The following is an 18406-nucleotide window of genomic DNA, read 5'->3' on the forward strand; positions in this document are numbered from 1 at the left end:
TCCAGAGCTGAACGGCAGTCTCTGTTCAACCTTTCCCACACCAGGCTGGACTCTCCTTGATGACACCGGTCCCTCTGATCCCATCTATGCCCCGGTCTTTATCTTTGTCATCTATGTCTTCCATAAAGAGGCAGGAGGGGGGCTGGAGCGATAGCACAGTGGGTAGGGTGTTTGCCTTGCATGCAGCCAATATGGCCGACCCAGGTTCGATTCCCAGCATCCCATATGGTCCCCCGAGCACTGCCAGGAGTAATTCCTGAGTGCATGAGCCAGGAGTAACCCCATGAGCATCGCCAGGTGTGGCCCAAAAAGCAAAAAAAAAAAGCAGGCGGTTGTGGGTTTGAATATCAACTCATTTGATTGCCTCAGAACCTTGGACAGCGACTTAAGCCTCAGTATAGTTCCAGCATCTATAAAATGGGTACAAGGTCACCCCATGGTGGGGGAGGAAGGGGCTGCCCACCCCTTACCTTTTAGTTTTTCTTGGGTTTGTTTGTTTTTTTTTTATCTTATTTTGTTTGGGATGGTCACAATCGGTGGTACTCCTGGCTGCATTCAGGAATCACTCCTGGCAGAGCTTGGGGGATTGTTTGGGGTACCAGGGACTGAACCTGAGTTGGTCTCATGCACAGCAAGTGCCCTACCTGCTGTACTATCTCTCCAGCCCCTGCCCTCCTTACTTTTATCACAGGACCTATTCCCATCTGATCAGCTCTATGTGAACATGATATTGTCTGTTTTCCCTCATGAGGCTGCTAATTCCCTAAAGTTAGGGATGCCACAGAACAGGGGCAGGTAAACATACACATGTGTGCTGTATGAATGAACTGAATTCATAAATGCACAGACAACTCCCTGCAGGGCCAGACCCAGGGACTGCATGAAGAGACAGAGAGTTGTGTCCGAGGCCACTGTGGCCCCCAGGTCCCCTCACAGATTGTCATCAGATGGAAGGTCAGGAGCAATTAGAGGAACCATCAGGAAATGGAAACGCCTGCACACTGCTGGTAGTAGTGAAAAATAATACGGCCACCATGGAAAATAGTAAGGAGGGTCCTCAAGTTAAAAACAGAATTATCATTTGTGGGGAACTAGGCCCAATGCCTGCATAGCAGAAAAATATATTTCTGTATGATCTAGCATTCCAAAACAGGATCTGAAAGGATATATGAGTACTTCATGCTCTTTGCAGTATCAATCTTGAGAGTAAAGATACAGAATTAACATAAATATCCATCAGAAGAGCAATAAACAGAATGTGGAATAATATATATGTGAATAATAAATATGAAGGAATATTATTCAACCTTAAAAATGTAAAGTCAGCCACAGCAAACATGAATGAATTTTGATACCATTAGGCAAACATAAACAAGCCAGTCACGGAAGAGCAACATTCTACTTAGATCCCACTGCAAGATTCTACTTAGCTACTAAAATATTTAATTTCACTCACAGAATCAAAGAGTGAAACTATGACTTCCAGGGTCTAGGGACAGGAAAATGGGGTAACTTGTGTTAAATAAGAATAAAATTTTATTTAAGTGAGATGGGTATGTTCTAGAAATCTTCTGCAGAATGGCATACCTATCCTATTTACCAAAAATTGAAACTTATCAAATTGAGCTTCAAAAAAAGAAAAAAATGGTGATCACATGTCTAGCATTCTCCAGATTCTGTTTCTTTATCCTCTGACACTGGGCTGATTCTTATATCTTAGAGACAAACACGGAGGGGCTATGTGCATCCTCTTGGCATTGTATAGTTTGGAAAAGCCACTGGGAGGCAGGCAGTCCCTCCAAAATGGCAACTAAATCCACCCTAAGGGGTGGATTGGGCACATTCCATCACATGGGAAGACTGCTCTGACTGGGAGATACAGAGAAAAGGGTTTCAGTCAGCAAGAGGAATGGTGGGAAGGGAGGAGGAAAATTGGCCGAGAGGGTGACTTTCATTAGATGCTCATGAGATGACCCCGGAGAGCACAGATTTCTCTGAACAAACTTTTTCTATATCACAGAATTTACCCACCTTTTTTTTGCATTTTGGGGGGGTCACACCAGCAATGTTCAGGGCTTACTCTTGGCTCTGCACTCAGGAATTACTCCTGTCAGTGCTCAAGGGACCACATGGAATGCTGGGGATTGAACCCGGGTTGACTGCGTGCAAGGCAAACACCCTACCCGCTGTGCTATGGCTCTGACCCAAATTTGCCCATCTTTTGGCCTCATTCTCAAGTGTGTTTTATGGGAAATGATGGTTTTAATTCTTTCAAGTCTGAATTCTAGGAAAGGCAACGAATGGTGTGTTTAAAAGAGAGGGGGAAAAGTGATCTCATGTTTAACATTTTCTAGATTCTCAGTTTCTTTATCCACCATCGCTGGACTGATAACTACAGCTTAGAAACAAACACAGCCAAGCTATGTGATCCTCTTGGCAGTGATATTGGCTGGAAAAGTCAATGGAAGGTGGACAATCCCTCGAAATGGCAGCTCTGAGGGCTAAGTTTACACTAATAGAATGAAGGTTCCTTATGGTACTGGGTGGTTACTGGCAGTGCCCCTGCTAGACTGAGGGTCTCCCCAATGCCCTTCGCTGTTGCACCACCATGCCTCTAATCCAGAGACACTCACAAATGCTGCCAAAGACAACAGTCTGGGAAGGAAATGCTTTTGTAAGAAATGATTCCTAACCACACCAAATGGGATTTGACTCCGCTATCTGGAAGAACTCCTGACTCAGTTTTGGAAACAACTTAAATGGCATTACTGATTTGATGAACTCTTCTCTTGGCAATTTCTAAAATGTAATCTCTCCTTAAGGGATGAATATGATCTTCCCTGGGAAAGTAATTATCAAGGAGACACTGGCTCAATGGCATATTGAGAGGCACTTTAAATATGATTCTCCACACTGGACACCACTGGAACCGGCAGGGAAAAATGAAAACCAAATGCAAATTCCAGACATCACTCCTTGGCAACTGGTGTAAGAAACCTGAGTGGCAGCCTGGTGGGGTTCTTCTGGCTCCCCAGGTTGTTCTCAGGTACATCCCTGTGATGATCATGTATGGGGTCACTGGGACCCTGAATTTGTGTCCATTCAGGTGCTGGTGAGACCCTACCTGTGTGGAGGAACTTTAGAAATATGCAAAAGTTTCATGGCATAGAGCAAGACCCTGAAGCTGACTGGGATCCTTGACTTCCTCAACTGAGAGCTGCAAGTACCAACCCAGTTCTTTCAACGATGTTTGTTAATCCCCTCTCTAGTTCGCTAACTCCCCCATCTAGAGCCCTCACTCTACCAGGGCATACACGGGTGGGGGGAGTCTATTCTCCTAACCACATACCATCTTTACCAGAGTGTGAATTAGCTGGCTCAGAATCAGAAGAAATAGCTCCCCAATCTGACAGTACCAGTCAGAAATTGGTGCGGGGGGGGGGGGGGGGTAGGGGCTGGGAGCCTCTTCATTTAAGACTGGGAGAAGACATGATAATTCAGTTTCAACAAAGTTTGCATAACATTTGGCATGTTTGAAGACACCCCCCCCCCCACCTTGGTCAGCATCCAGGATTGTCAGTTTAGCAAGTTCAAAGGGGCAGATGCTTGCAACAGTGGTTTTACTGGTCGGCCAAGTGCAATCTCCAGGGCCTCCTTAAGATCAGGATACGGGCGGGGAGCTCGGGGGTCACCAAGTCCAGCTTCCCACACAAGACTTTGTGGGGAGGCTAGTTTGCGAGGCCTTAAGTCCTTGTCCACTGACCAACCATGTTTGAGGTCCAGGGGCTTTAAGAAGGGGAGGGAAGGGGGACTAGAGAGAAGGGAGAGGATGGAACAGGAGGGGAGGAGAAGGGAGGGAAGTTGAGGGAAGAGTAGGATAGGAGAAGGGAGAGGAGGGGAAGAGAGGGGAGGAGTGGCAGGAGAATGGAGGAGAGGGGACAGGAAGGGGGAGAGGGAAAGGGGGAGGAAGAGAGCGTAGGATGGAGAAGGAGGGAAGAGGAATGGAGGAGAGAGGAGAAGGAAGAGGAGGAGAAGGGATGAGAGGAAGGGTAGGAGAAGAGAGGGAAGGGGAAAGAGGGGAGTGGAGCACAGGAGAGAGAAGGGAGGAGAGGGGAAGGGATGGGAGAAGAAAGGATGGAAGGGGAGGATTGGAGGGGAGAGGAGGGAAGGCAGGAGTGTGAATTGAGAGGATGACAGTCTCTCTATCACCCCAGGAAACCTGAGCAGAGAAGCTAGAGCACCTTGAGTGCTGAGTGCTGGGCTGACTGACTCAAAGTTGCACCCTCCCCTCCCCTTCCCTGGCCATGACTAGCACCAACAGAGGAACAGCAGCACTGGCTCAGGGGGGCTGCACTGGCTCCAGGGTCTTTCCTGGACCGGGTGACTGCAAGCACTTTAGTGGACACGGAGTTTGCCAAGGCCACCAAGAGAAGGGGCATGCTCAGTGTCCCTCACTTCAGGAGCCCTTCTGGGTGGCACTCAGCAGTTACAGGCAATGACTGAACAGAAACAGGCCCTGGTTGAGACTCAGCACCTCCTGGAGAACCCTCCAAAGCATCCATTCTGGGGAGGTGGATAGGGATGGGGCTTTGGCCAGTGAGAGGCAGTCTTCTCCTTGCAAAAGCAGGAAAGGGGAGCAGTGCTGCAACCCCAGGAAGGACTTCACACCCCAAGGTCTACTTTCCCAATGGTTCAGAGGTATCATTATATCACTGTCATTCTGTTCATTGATTGCCTCGAGCAGGCTCCAGTAATGTCTCCTTTGTCCTAGCCCTGAGATTTTAGAAAGTGCCACATTCGAGGCTCTTTCAGGGTCAGGAGAATGAGACCCATCACTGTTACTGGTTTTTGGCATATTGAATACGCCGCGGGGAGTTTGCCAGACTCTGCTGTGTGGGCAGGATATTTTTGGTAGCATGCCAGGTTCTCCAGAGTAAGAACTAGATAATAAGATGTCACGTAGCCACAAACGCGGCTGCGCACTTCCAGGAGCAGGGTTTTATAGTCTCTGGGTCTTGATGGTTCAGAAGTACGGCCAGTAACCCACAGCAGAATCATGAGGGAATGGTCAGGACAATGGATGGCCCCACAAGAGCCTGCCCCACCCACCCCGGGAATGCGCCTACGTGCTGGAGGTGCATGGCCATTCGTGCAGGCTGGAGGGTCCATCTGGGAGCCCTGTCTGTTCAGAGCATAGTTTCATACCCTCTCCTGTTCTACGTGGAGTGGCATGATTCTCTGCAGAGAAGGGGTACTTCACCACTGACACCCCTAATAATGCACACGACGGAGTCAGCATGGTGGAGAAACACTAGCTCTTCTCTAGTTGGCCTCGCCCCACTGGGCTCTGCAGGCTGCCCCAGGCCCAAGCCCCCAACAAGTACAATGTTCCCCAAGATCCGCTGCATGCTTGGGTCCCACAGTGCCCAGTCTCTGTTGCCTGTGACTGATAATTCTGTGAGGGTCTGACTAGGGCAGAACATGGCGGGAGAAACAACTTCCCAGTCTTTACAGTACAAGGTAGCAATGGGGGGAGACTTCATCCTAAAAGCATGATAGAATTCTAGTGGTGGGGCTCAGAGACTCTGTCAGTCTGTCTTTCCTGGGCATCTACAGTGAGCCAAGAGCTCGGCAGGCATGTGACCATCTCTAAGACAGACTCCAGCTCCCGCCTACAGCAGCTCACTCCTTCTAGTGGGAGAGCTAGACAAAGAAGACATAGGTCAGGGAGTGATAAAAGCTCTGAACACAGAATGAGAGGGGGGACAAGAACCCAGAGTGTTAGGGAAGGCTATTGGAGATGGATGGCCAGAAAAGGAGAAACGTCAGGGAGAGTATCCAGTGCAAAGGCCTGCAGTAAGGATGGGCTTGGAGATCTGATGGAGGGCAAGGAGGAATGAGGAGAAGCAGGCAGGGCTCTGAGGCCTCTGGCCCATGACAGGTTTCAATCACCTAGGGTTTCCTTTGGAGCAGCAGGGCATACCAATGTAGGATTCTGAGCATGGCAGAGATGCCCTCTCGTCCACATGGTTGGGGGACCAGAATAGCTAATCCCCAACATATGAGTGGCAAAGAAATCAAGATATTTGAGAAATAGTAAGTACACAGAAATCAACCGGTTTTGAATGGCGAGACTAATAGGACTGGTAAGACAGACTCCCACGTTACCCCAAATTTTCTAAGTCTCAGTGGTTCTCTTTTGTTTCTGGGGGTAACCCCTGAAGGAAGTTTACAACACTTCCTCACTAAAGCCAAGCACCGAAATATCATACCTGAACTGCCGGGCCATGTACCTCTGGGGGTTGTCCCCAAGTTCCCCAAACTCTACTAGAGGTAGCACTGTAGCACTGTCCTCCCGTTGTTCATCAATTCGCTCAAGCAGGCACCAGTAACATCTCCATCGTGAGACTTGTTGTGACTGTTTTTGGCAATTGAATACGTCACGGGTAGCTTGCCAGGCTCTGCTGTGCAGGCGGGATACGCTCAGTAGCTTGCCAGGCTCTCCGAGAGGGATGGAGGAATCGAAATCGGGTTGGCCACATGCAAGGCAAATGCCCTACCCTCTATGCTATCACTCCAGCCCCTGCTAAAGGTGAACCCATCAAAGAAATAGCCACAAGAATATAAAATAACATAGTATGAGACAAACACCCAAGGACAGTAGAGACAAGGACCAGAAGGTTGGAAGCCTGTCTCAAGAGCTGGGGGGGGGGGGGGGTTGGGGAGGGGGGTGCGCTGGTGGGGGAGAAGCAGTTGCGATAGAGAAGAGACCACTAAGTCAATGATGGTTGGAGGGAATGCTCGGAATGGGAGATGTGTGCGAAAGTAGATAAAGGACCAAATATGATGGCCTCTCAGTGTCTGTATTCCAAACCATAAATAAGGCCCTCCCGTTGATCGTCGATTTGCTCGAGCGGGCCCAGTAACGTCTCCATTGGAGACTTTGTTGTTACTGTGTCTGGCATATGGAATACTCTCGGTAGCTTGCCGGGCTCTCCGAGAGGAGCGGAGGAATTGAACTTGGGTCGGCCATGTTGGCCGCTTGTAAAGCGAACGTCCTACCCGCTGTGCTATCGCTCCAGCCCTTCCAAACCATAATGCCCCAAAAGTAGAGAGAAGGAAGGAGAGTGCCTGCCACAGAGGGAAGGGGTGTGGTGGGAGTGGCGTGAGGGATACTGGGAAATTGGTGGTGGAAAATGTGCACTGGGGGAGGGATGGTTGTTCGATCATTATATGACTGAAACTCAATCATAAAAACTTAGTAACTGAATCTCATGGTGATTCAATAAAAAATAAAATTTAAAATTATGAAAGAAATAGTCATAAGATCAAACGTCACTTCCGGATACGATCAGAATCCCACAGTGTATCTGATCCTAAAACAGCAGGCTAAAGGTAGCTCCTAGCAGCTGACTACAGGACCAAGCTGTCTTTTCTCACATAGGGAGTCAAGGGTTTGCAGGACCCGAGAGTGGACATCAGAAATCCACACGAATATGCTGTGTCCCTGTGGGGTGACCCAGACTCCCTTAAGGAACCCCCACACCTCATACTGCTGCTGAAGGAGCCAGGCTGAACCTGAGGTTCCTCACCTTGTCTTTGGGGTCCACAGAGGACTCCAGGTGGGGTCCTAAGATGCCATCTCCTCCGGTGACTCACCAGCCCAAAGCAACCCCATGACTGATGCCACACATCAAGTCCGGTGATTTCTTCTGTGAAAGGGAGGCTCTGGGGGGCGAGGGGGGGAGTGGGTTTCAGGACTTGACCTCTGCTCAAGGAGCTTCCTGAGGCCCTTAGACCCATAAACGGGGTGTGCACCCAAGTCTGAGGACAGATAATCTCTCCCTGGAGTGCACCCACATCCAATCAGACAAGCTCCTTGGCTGGGCGTCCACATCTGAGCACAGACGATCTCTCCTGCATGTGCACCCACAGATCTCTCCTGCATGTCCAAGCACAGAACTCTCCCAGTGGACCCTGGTCCCTGCCTGGACCCTGCATGACTGGAGGTGAAGTCGGCACCACCCATGGGCATGTCCTCTAAGCATCCTGCCTTGCCCACCTGGGCGTTCCAGAGGGTGGCTCTAAAGGACAGTGGGGTGCTGATCAAGAGTGCCCCTGTTATTGAGGTTGGGGGCCCAACTCAGCCCTGACTCAGTAGTACCTCCTGGGGTGAGGGATCTGTCTCTGACGCACAGCTCCAGCTGAGGACTGGCAAACTGCCACCAAGAAGGAAAGGAGGGACAGGGCCTTCCTCAGACTGGTGGCGCCCCCAGTGGCTGCACTGCAGGACCTCTCAGACATTCCTGACACTGGAGTGCCCTGAGCTGCCATAAGGTGACCACGGCCAACTCCCTCGGGGCCCAAACTTCTTTGGCCTCCTGCTTTTTTCTCAGAAAACCAGTCATCAGTGTCTATGGAGCAGGGTGATGGGCACAAGAGCAGGGAAAACCCGACCTTGCAAAGTGGCCCTGGAGTGAAATCTCGCAAGGGGGAGTAACTGGGCAGAGATAGCAAAATAGGGCGCCTGCAACGCGTGCCCGGAGCCTCATTCAACCCCCTACTCATGTACACCCACCTGAAACACAAAAAGCATCACGTGCGCCTTAAGCAAGTCATTCCAACTGCAACATACAGCCTTGAAGGGGACTGGATCAGGCATAGCAGACAGAACAGATGATAGGCCAATAGTGTTTAGCTCTGTGTGATTGGACCTCCTGTGAGCCAAGGCCCTCTATAAAAATGTGCGCGTTTGGCAATAAAGTGAGCTGTGATCAGCTGCTCCCGGAGGGGTTTCTCCGTGCGCTCATCCTCCTTCACCCCATGATCAGGCTCCTGCCGGGACCTGGTGCACAACGTGTCCAGGTATGTTGGGGATAACTGTTCCCAGACAGGTGTCAACCACCTGTAAATAAATAAACAGAATGTGCCATCCAGATGCACCCACCCCCCCTCGCTATTCCAGAACTCTCTGGGGTAGACACGTGTGTCCAGAAACACTGATTTACCTGACACACACGGTAACAGCCAGCTCCTAGGTGGAAGCAGCTGGCAAGGCTGCCATGCTGAAGAGCGTGGCTGGGGCATTCCCCATCACGGCTGGAAGGTGTCACCCAGATGCAGGTGAAACCTGGAGCCCAGGCCCTGCTCCAACCTCGCTAGGAGCAGCACACGTGGACACCCCCATCGTCTGCACTGGCTCCCCATGTGCCTGGACAGGGATAAAGGGACCCGACCCCCAAACACAGACACAGCCAGCCCACAGCCTATGCCCGCATTTGGAGAGAGGGTCTGGGAAGAAGCCATTAGTGGAGATGAGGCCATACTTGATTTGGGTGTCCCACCCATGGCCTGTTGGGTTTGCTCCCCCAGAGGAGGGGAAGACTCACATGGGAAGGTGCCATGTGATGGCAGAGGCTGACGGCGCTCCTGACTAAGGGATGCCAAGCCCTGCCCACAGCCCCAGAGCCTTCAGGGGAGCGGCCTTCCCTTGGGCCCTGGGTGAGGGCCCTTCTGACACAAGGATTTTTGGTTTTCATCCTCCAGAGTCGTAAGAGGAAAATGTATCCTTCATCACCGGTGTATGGATCTGTGTTCCAGCAGCTTGTAAGCTCACAGGGGACCTCACCTGAATACCCCCATTGTCTACATGCCTCTCATTTCCTCCCAGGCATCTCAGCTTGTGGGGTCCTTCCAACCATGATGACTAATCCAGAGAGCTGTTCTGATCCTGGGCCAAGAGGAACCTGAGGCGTTTACGGGGCTGGAGGGGTGCGGGCACCCTGGACTGATGGGACTGGGCACCAGGAAGGAGCTGGAAGCTTCTAGTAGTTTGCAACCTCCACCACACTCTCTCTCCCATCCTGCAGCCTTCCTGATGATTTCACAGAAAGCAACTGGGTCTATCCACCAGCCAGTGGTTAAACAGTGAAGCTTCCCTCATCTACTCACTCAATCAAGGGCTGTTCCCGTCTCCTTCCGGTAATAAATGCAGGAAGGAGCTGAGCCACCTCCATCAGTGGGGTGTCGATGCGATTAATGGAGGTGGTGGCCGGGTCAGGCCAAACCACAACAAAGCAGCTGGTGTTTCCACCCACAGACCCTACCACCTCCTCTGCTACCCCAGCACAGTGCCGTGCGAGCCCACATCCCCCCAGAGGGGGTGGAGGCTGCAGCAGAACCTGTTCGGGCATGGTTTTGCAACACACCCAGAACTGTTCCTTTCAAACACACTTTCACTTGACTCCTCCTGAACCCCACCAGGACCCCAAACAGAAACAAAGAAACCAAACCCTCAGAAATCCAGGAGTCAGGAACTCCATTTTGTTTAGGGGGAGGGGACAGAGTGTTGGGGGGGGTGACACACTCACAGTGGCGCCCAGAACTGTGCTCTGTTGCTCCAGCCGTGCTGCTATTCAGGGGACCGTGCAATGCCAGGGAACAAATCCAGGTCTTCCATATGCAAAGCATGTGCTCATCCCTGTGAGCCATCTCCCGGGGCCTCCCCGTGCATCACCAACTAAGCCCCGGAGTCCAAGGCGGTGATGCAGTGGTGCTAAGTCTGCATCGCCCACACGGCTCTCTGACCTCTCCGGCCCAGGGACCCTCATGGACAGGGAGTGCAACAAGATAGACCTTCAGCAAGGCTCTCTCCCACCCCCACCATGCAGATGGAGTTGAGTCCCCCACTCATGCTGAAGTGGACGTCACAGAGACACACCAAAGGCAGTGGCACCTCCAGACCCAGCAGCTCTCTCCCTGCAGGGTCATGTGGTCTGTGGCTGCCCTCAGCCACTGTAGGCCCCTGGGCTGGCGGCTCTCTGCTGCTCAGGGCCTGAGGGTCTCCAAGTAGGGACCCCAAGGGTGTCTTCTCCTCCTCCAGCCCTGTGAGACAAGGTTCTCCTGCACTCTATCATAAATGCTCCCACCGTGCTCACTGCTGAGGACAGTGAGGAACAGTGTGCCCAGCTCAGAGTTAGGACTCGGCCAGTAACACCAACTGTCACTGTTTCTAAGGCAACCTCTGGCCCGAGAGAGCACTCATTCTAACAGATTCAACCTGTAGGCCCGCCCAGATTACATCCTCCGAACACTCTGACAGAGCCTGACTCCCCCACTCATGCTCAAGTGGGCACCAGAGACACACCAAAAGCAGTGGCATCCCCAGATCCAATGGTTCTCTCCCAGCAGGGTTACGTGATCTGTGACTGCCCCCAGCCAGGTCCAACCACCAGGGCCATGGGCTCCCCCAGTATGCTCAGGCTCCACAGCGGACCAACTCGGCTTTGGTCCACCCTCAGCAGAAAGCATTGGTAAGAAGCGTTCCCCAGGCTTCCCCGATGATGTCATTACAGACCCTCAAAGCTCTGAGTCCCTGAGAATCCTGAAGAAGAAATGCAGCATGACTCCCTGGAGGAAGGGGAGTGGAAAGGAAAGGGAGACACAGACTTTTCGTCCTCTCCTTTGCTTCTGGGGTCTGCCAGGCTCTGGAACTTTAGCCCCACCCTTCCTGCCAGAGAAGCAGAGAGGCACAAAGAACCAGCAGCCTCTTCCTCCCCTGTAAAGAAGCCAGCAGCTGGGCTCTGTGCATCGGCTGCTGACCCAGAGCCATCTCACGGTCACGTTCCCCAAGTAGGCCCTGGGTGGGAGGGGCACGGGTGTTTCGAGGGACAGCTTTTCTTCGACTGCATAGCAATCCACCATGGAAATTGTTGCTACGAGGGCCGGAACGATGGCTGTGGACATGGTGTCTCTGAGTCAGCCCTCCATACTCACAAAGCACCTCCATGTCCTCCCTGAGCACAGAGTTGATGAAAGGCTTTGGGGTGGGCACACCCCATGCACAGCAAAGCCCAAATTTCATGGCATATGTGCCGTTCCAGATGACTGCATGGATACACTCCATAACACATTGTTCAAGTGATAATTAGTGATAGACTTGTTATGAATATTCCAAATAAAATTTCTCTCCACAACAGTTCATGGAGACAAAGGGTGTCACATATGAAATGCAAGAAGTAACGGAGGGATTTGGGGTGTACACATGTAATTTAAAAGGCAATGGAGGCGGGGGGACCAAGCATAAACTAGGAGTTGATTTCCGCAAATTAAACACCTCAGAATCCATTTCCATGGATGATACATGCATATGTATGTCTCTTCCATGGCCTGGTTTGAGACCCTCAGATAAGGGAAGAGAGACCCAGTTCTAGAAGCCACTACTGAGTTTCCCCAAGGGTGCTAAAGATGGGTCATTTAGGAAAAAAAGAAAAAGAATTAGAATTAGCAAGGAAGTAAGTACAGCCAAGGTGACCCACGTAAAGAGGGAAAAAGAAACAATTTCTCTGTGTTGTCGAGCAGTTTCCTCTCCATATCATTGCTCAAGGCTCCAGTTCTGCCCTCACAACCTTCTACACATATCCTGTTCTTTAAATTCACAGTGATCTTGCTGTATTTGGAAGTGCAGTGATGCCAACCACACACTCTCCTCCCACTGACTGATTCACCAGGGAGGAGAGGCTCCAGGCACTCAACCTGTCAACTGCAGAGGGGCAGTTACCCTTAAAGCCAGAGTAACAGAGGAAGAAGCCCCTGACCTCAGGAGCCCACCTCCACTGCACCCCGTCGTCGGCACAGCATCGGGCTGGGTAGAGAAGGAATGTGTCAAGGACCGAACGGGAATGAGGGAATGAGGCGAGGAATGCAATTAGTAATGTTGCTGCGTCTCCTCTGGGACCAACAGGGATTCAGGGCTTACTCAGATGGAATATTCTATTTTTAGGGTGGCGCTGAGCACTTCTAGTCCAAGGTGGAGAAGGGGGAGGCAGCACACGCTGGATCATGCCGAGCATCCCCCGCAGCCAGGAGCCCCCTCCCTCCGCCTCACCCGTGACATCTCCCGATTCTTCTTCCAATGGCCACTGCTTCCCGGGCTGCCATGCCTGCGAACAGCCCTCGAGCCACCCAAGAGCACCCTCGGTTTCCTCACTTAGGAAACTGAGTGGCCCGAGAGGTTGAATGACCCAGCACGGGAGGCTCGACAGGGCCACAGCGGCAGGCAGCCGTTCTCTGATGTGACCCTGGATGCTCACACTCATTTTTGCCATCCAGCTGCTTCCAGCTGCTTTCCTGATCTGGATTCGACGATTACAGACAAGTCACAGGATGATCTGGGAAGGGGTAAAAGACACCATGATGAAGTTGCGGATAGCTCGTATGGTAGCAGGGTTACACCAGCCTGGCCCCTGCTTCCTGCAGAGTCCCCGGAAGCCAACCGGGGTAGAGTGGGAAGTGGGAAGAGTCTGGGTGGGAGCAATCCAGGGGCCTCTTCCCTGCCTCTTTGGGGTTTTTTTTTGTCTTTTTTTTCCTTTTTGGGTCACACCCAGCAATGCACAGGGGTTACTCCTGGCTCTGTATACTCAGGAGTTACTCCTAGTGGTGCTAGGAGGACCATATGGGATTCTGGGAATCAAACCCCAGTTGGCCACATGCCAGGCAAATGCCCTACCCACTGTGCTATCGCTCCAGCCCCTCTGCCCTGCCTCTTTCTGTGGTTTTCTCTCCCTGCTCTCCTGGGCTCTCTTCTCACCTCCTGTAACCCTGTGCTCACATGCCCCCCTTCTCCAACGAGGCCCACCTGGCTGTTCATTTTGCATTTGTTCATTTATATTTGTCGTGCCAGGAATCAAACCCAGGGACCACCCACGTAAGGCAACCTCTGAGCTTCCTCCCCAGGTCTCAGGCCTGCTTCAGAAAGGCGCAGCATAGGCCCCTTCTCATAGACGGAACTTAGTTTCTGCTAAAGTGCTTACCACAGTCAAATTAAAAATATGTCAAGGGCTGGAGTGATAGCAGAGTGGTAGGGTATTTGCCTTGTATGCAGCCAAAATGGCCGACCCGAGTTCGATTCCTCCGCCCCTCTCGGAGAGCCCGGCAAGCTACCAAGAGTATCTCGCCCGCACAGCAGAGCCTGGCAAGCTCCCCGTGACGTATTCGATATGCCAGACACAGTAACAACAAAGTCTCCAATGGAGACGTTACTGGGCCCGCTCGAGCAAATCGATGATCAACGGGAGGGCCTTTACTCACTTTACTAATTTACTCACGGACTTACGCTAGTGTCTACCACCATCTATTTTAAAAGAATACCCCTGAGGAGAATGATTTGTCTTTTGGTTCACTTCTGACTCTACAGGGTCGAGACGAGTGTGTGGTACATAAGAACGCTCAGTAAATACTGCTTAAATACAAGAACCCTGCTCTTTCTCCATGCTTCTCTTCAAGTACCAACTCATCTGCTACCCCCTCCCCCCACCCCGCAGCCTCCTAGAACTATGCCCCGGCTCTGCCATGATAATCCACAAGAACAGTTTAGGTTAAATAGAAGAAGTTTAATCATAAAATTGTCAAGCTTTTCATTAAAAACTACATATTATCTACATATCTGGTTGTCATTGTTTTTCATTTGTGTGGGGCCACACCCAGTGGTGCTCTGAGCCTACTCCCGGTTCTATATTCAGGGGTCACTCTAGGCATTGCTTAAGGGACCTCATGGGATGCTGGAAATCATACAAGGGTTGGCCACATGCAAGGAAAGTGCCTTAACCCCTGCAATATCTCCATGGTCCCCATGTATGATTTTAAATGCACAGGCAAGTGCGTGCACGCGTGCGCGCGTGCGCAAGCGCGCACACACACACACACACACAATCTCTAGAAGGATCTAACTCTGGGGCATCATGGCATACTTGAAAGTCTATTTTAAATTTCTGAGCTTTTATTATGTGAATTTCAAAATGACTACAACAATATGTTACCTAAATAAAAATAGGGAGAAAAACCCAGAAAATTCATATATTCCCAGGTCTTGTCCTCAACCCCATCTTACTACAAGTTTGTCTGGGTGAAAGCACCATCAGCCCAACTTGGAGAAGGTAAGCTTTCTCCTTTTCTCTAGTTCCCCTGTTGTCTAAAATCAGATGGTTACTCTTTTTAATGAAATATTTGAAAAAAAGTTTCCACCAAGCAGAAGGATATGAATTCATGCAGATTTTCCTCCATACATAAAACATTGAGACTTTGTTTCAACTCATGAATTCCTTTACCTTTAATTTTGTTTATTCCATTGGGAGTTCACATGTAACAGATTTCAGAATAAGTTGTATGATTTCGTACCAGGGTCTCTAGAGGTACAAGTGAAAGGCAAGGCCTTCCTGGAAGGGCTATCTGGTGAGGATGGACACATCCAGCCAGGCTGGCTTGCTGCTAACCGACACTCAGGAACCATGGCTGTGCTGAAGGGCACAATGGATCACGTGTGATTTTCATGCCTTCCCTTTGGACACTTCATGGATTTTCCCCAAAATTTCGGCCCTGGAATGTACAACTTGCATTTCTCTTCTTCCTCCGAGAGACTTCAGAGTAGATGCATGTTATGAGTCACTGGATTTCTTGAGGCTGGGATCTTTCTCAGGAGAGTGTTTCTATTCCTTTCATCTTTGTCTTCTCAACCTCCAGTTTGACATCTTGCACCAACGGCTGCTCTAAAAATGGGAGCTGATGGAGGGGCCGTTTCTCAGCAGTCAGTGAGGAATTGTGAGATGGAGATGGACTGCAATATCAAACCCAAACAACATAGCAGCCTTCCCTCATCCGCCAGCTGATTAACTCGCTTAGGAGTATGCCTGTTCGGGGCAAGGGAAAGGAAGTCAGAGCTACCAAGCCTGGAGACACATATATACAGTCACCTGGGCAATAGCCTGGGAGTACTTCTTCTAGACTGTGACATCCAGGGATCATGCAGTTAACAGGGCAGCCTACTTGGGGGTCTTGGTAACCTACATAGCCTTTAATCTTATGGGTAATTACCTTGAGGATAGACTTGCACAAGCATGTTTATCAGTGCTTCTATGTATGGATTTGTGAGAGTAGGTGAATCAGTGAGGGTGTCTGTGAGCACTTTCACAGCTACTTCAGATTCATGTAACTCATGGTCAAGAAAATAATAATCATCATCGTGGCAGTGTTGAGCAGTTGAGCAGTCTTTCCATTGTAATTGTAACCACTTAGCTTGATCTCTTGATATTAAATTATTTAAATGACCCACTTTTTATAAACCACCTTACATTTTGGGGCCTGGGTTTCCCTTCTGTAAGAAAAGACTTTATATGGCTTTTTTTTTTTTTTTAAGAAAAGCTAGTTGATCTAGAAAGCTGTTCTAGCAAGACATAAAGACACATGTTATCAAAGAATAAGTGTGGTATTGTGACAGACAAATACATTTATGTAACATTTATGTATGAAGCATCAGGCACAGGACACATATGTTGTGTTGGACATGGACATGCCGTATGTTGCTGCATGCCTTCCTGGAAGGCCCTTTGACAGTTTCAGTATTGCTGAGGGTGGCTTCTTTTTCTTGTCTACATTTTGATGTTATTGAAATAAACAGGGGCTGCTCTGCTCCAATGAAAAGTAACAACCCAAATAACTTTTAACTGCAAAAAAACAAAAGAGAACTACCCTGAATGAGGGTGGACCCCCAAACGACAGCCTGAGAGCCTCAAGGTAGAAGAGGTGGAACACTGAGACTTAAGTGGCTTTGTCTCAGCTGCTTCCTTCCAGGGAGAGAGCCCAATTTCAGTCACCCGCTAAGTTCCAAAGAGGCTGGTTCCCCGGGACCACAGTTTCGCTCATCTATCTGCTAAAGTACACACCGCCACATGCAGAATCCTCCCTAGAGAGGCAGGAGCACAGCCCTGTGAGTTTCTCTGGGGAAGAGGGGAGAGGGGCCAAACAGGTCGGGAAATGCTCTGGCATCCGATCTGGGGCCCTCAGCTCACAAACGGAGCAAGCGAAACACGAACTTGGCAACTTCTGAGAAACAAGCATGTCCAAGGGTGCTGCTGGCCCATTTCACGGAGGATGGTCTACTCCAGAACTCAGAGTGGGCAGCAGTTAACACTTGCTCACAGAGGAGGCAAAGCAGAACTTGCAGGGCTGAGGCAGGAGGAGCCTTGTCTGTGGCTCTGAGAATGGCACTGAGATAGATGAGAATCCGGGGGGCGCTGAGTTTCCCCCTACAGTCTCTGCGGGCAGAACCTCCCGTGACTCAGCGGTGCTCTGAAAGCCTTGAGAGCATCTCGGGCATCTTTGGCTTCTCAGCTTGGCTTTGCGGTTGCCAAGTCAGGAAGACGTGCTGTGAGTCGTCCACGTGGTGGCTCCGGGATGGGCTACTTGCAGGCTGCTGGGGTGAGTCTCTGTCACTGCTGGCATCTGTGGACAGGGAGACACTTATCACAATCGGAACCTACCATTCTCCTGCTCACATCACGCAGTACCACACAGAAGCCGGGCAAGGAGCAGAGAGCAGGCAAGGGGTGGGACGGAGCAGCGTGAGCTTGGGAGGGGAAAGGCGCAGGACCAGAGCTGTGCGTGGGGCAGAGCCCGCCGTGTGGCAGGAGGAGGGGAGGGCCGGGGACGCGATGGCAGGATGAAAGATGGACGAGCATATATGAGGGCAGACGGCGTGAGTGAGAGGCCAGGCCAGCCAGGACACACACTCTGGCTCATGCTCCTCACCCCACCCCCTGCCTTGCCCATCTGCCTCCCCTTCTCTGCCTTCTGGCCCAGCTGGACCACCCCAGGTCCACCTCCCGCTGCCTCCCGACTGTGAGCCCTCCCTGGAGCCCAGCAGAGAAACAGACTTACTTCTCCCCATCCCAGTCGGGCCTGCTTGCTCCCGCTCCAGCCGTCAGCTCCTCCTGTTGCCGCCGGAGCAATCCCTTCCTGCACGTCGCTCTCTTTCATGCTGGTGCAGGATTGCCATCTGTGCTTCACAGTCTCCTGGTTTCCCGTAGCTCAGGAAGACTTCAGGACGTTTTGTCCCTCGACTGGACAAGATCCAGCAGGAGTGGGCAATGCAGGGCCAAATCCGAGACACCAGACTGAGAGGGACAGGAAGGGGAAATACGGGACAGTCCTGGGTGATTTGGGCCATCTGGTCACCTCACTCTAGTTCTATGATGGACATTTAGACATGGAGGCCAGGCCAGGGAAGAACTTTAAGTCCAGGCTATGGCAGAGTCACCAAATGGTGTGTTCCTGGACAGGCCAACCTCTTGTCACCACTGGTCTTCACTACTCAGGTGTAAGCAAATCTCTCAGAAAGGCAGCAACCCGGGGCAAGGGCAGACTTTGAAAATGCATGAACACCAGCTGCCATCACCAGCCTGCTCCGTTTAAATCAGCTTCTGTGGAAGCTTGTCCAGCAGCATGCTCTGTCAACCCAGCACGAATGCATTCCCTGCATCCCCCATGCTCCCTCCAGCAGGTGCTCGCCTGGACAGAATGGCAGCCAGTAGAGTTCCGGCACAATCCCCGCTGCATCAGGAGCAATCTCTCACTC

The 18406-nt window shown here is 51.1% G+C and overlaps 1 long non-coding RNA gene across 1 annotated transcript in view; it reads right to left on the bottom strand.

Annotated features, from left to right (window-relative positions):
- Positions 1-16761, bottom strand: part of LOC130032020 (uncharacterized) — a 206244-nt gene extending 189483 nt beyond the window's left edge. The window contains exon 1 of the long non-coding RNA XR_008793722.1: positions 15105-16761. This is a non-coding gene — a long non-coding RNA (uncharacterized LOC130032020). The remainder of the gene's footprint in view (positions 1-15104) is intronic.
- Between the last annotated feature and the right edge of the window lie 1645 nt (positions 16762-18406).

This window comes from Sorex fumeus, unplaced genomic scaffold, assembly GCF_029834395.1.
Source record: "Sorex fumeus unplaced genomic scaffold, SorFum_2.1 ptg000047l, whole genome shotgun sequence".
In the NCBI taxonomy this organism is placed as follows: domain Eukaryota; kingdom Metazoa; phylum Chordata; class Mammalia; order Eulipotyphla; family Soricidae; genus Sorex; species Sorex fumeus.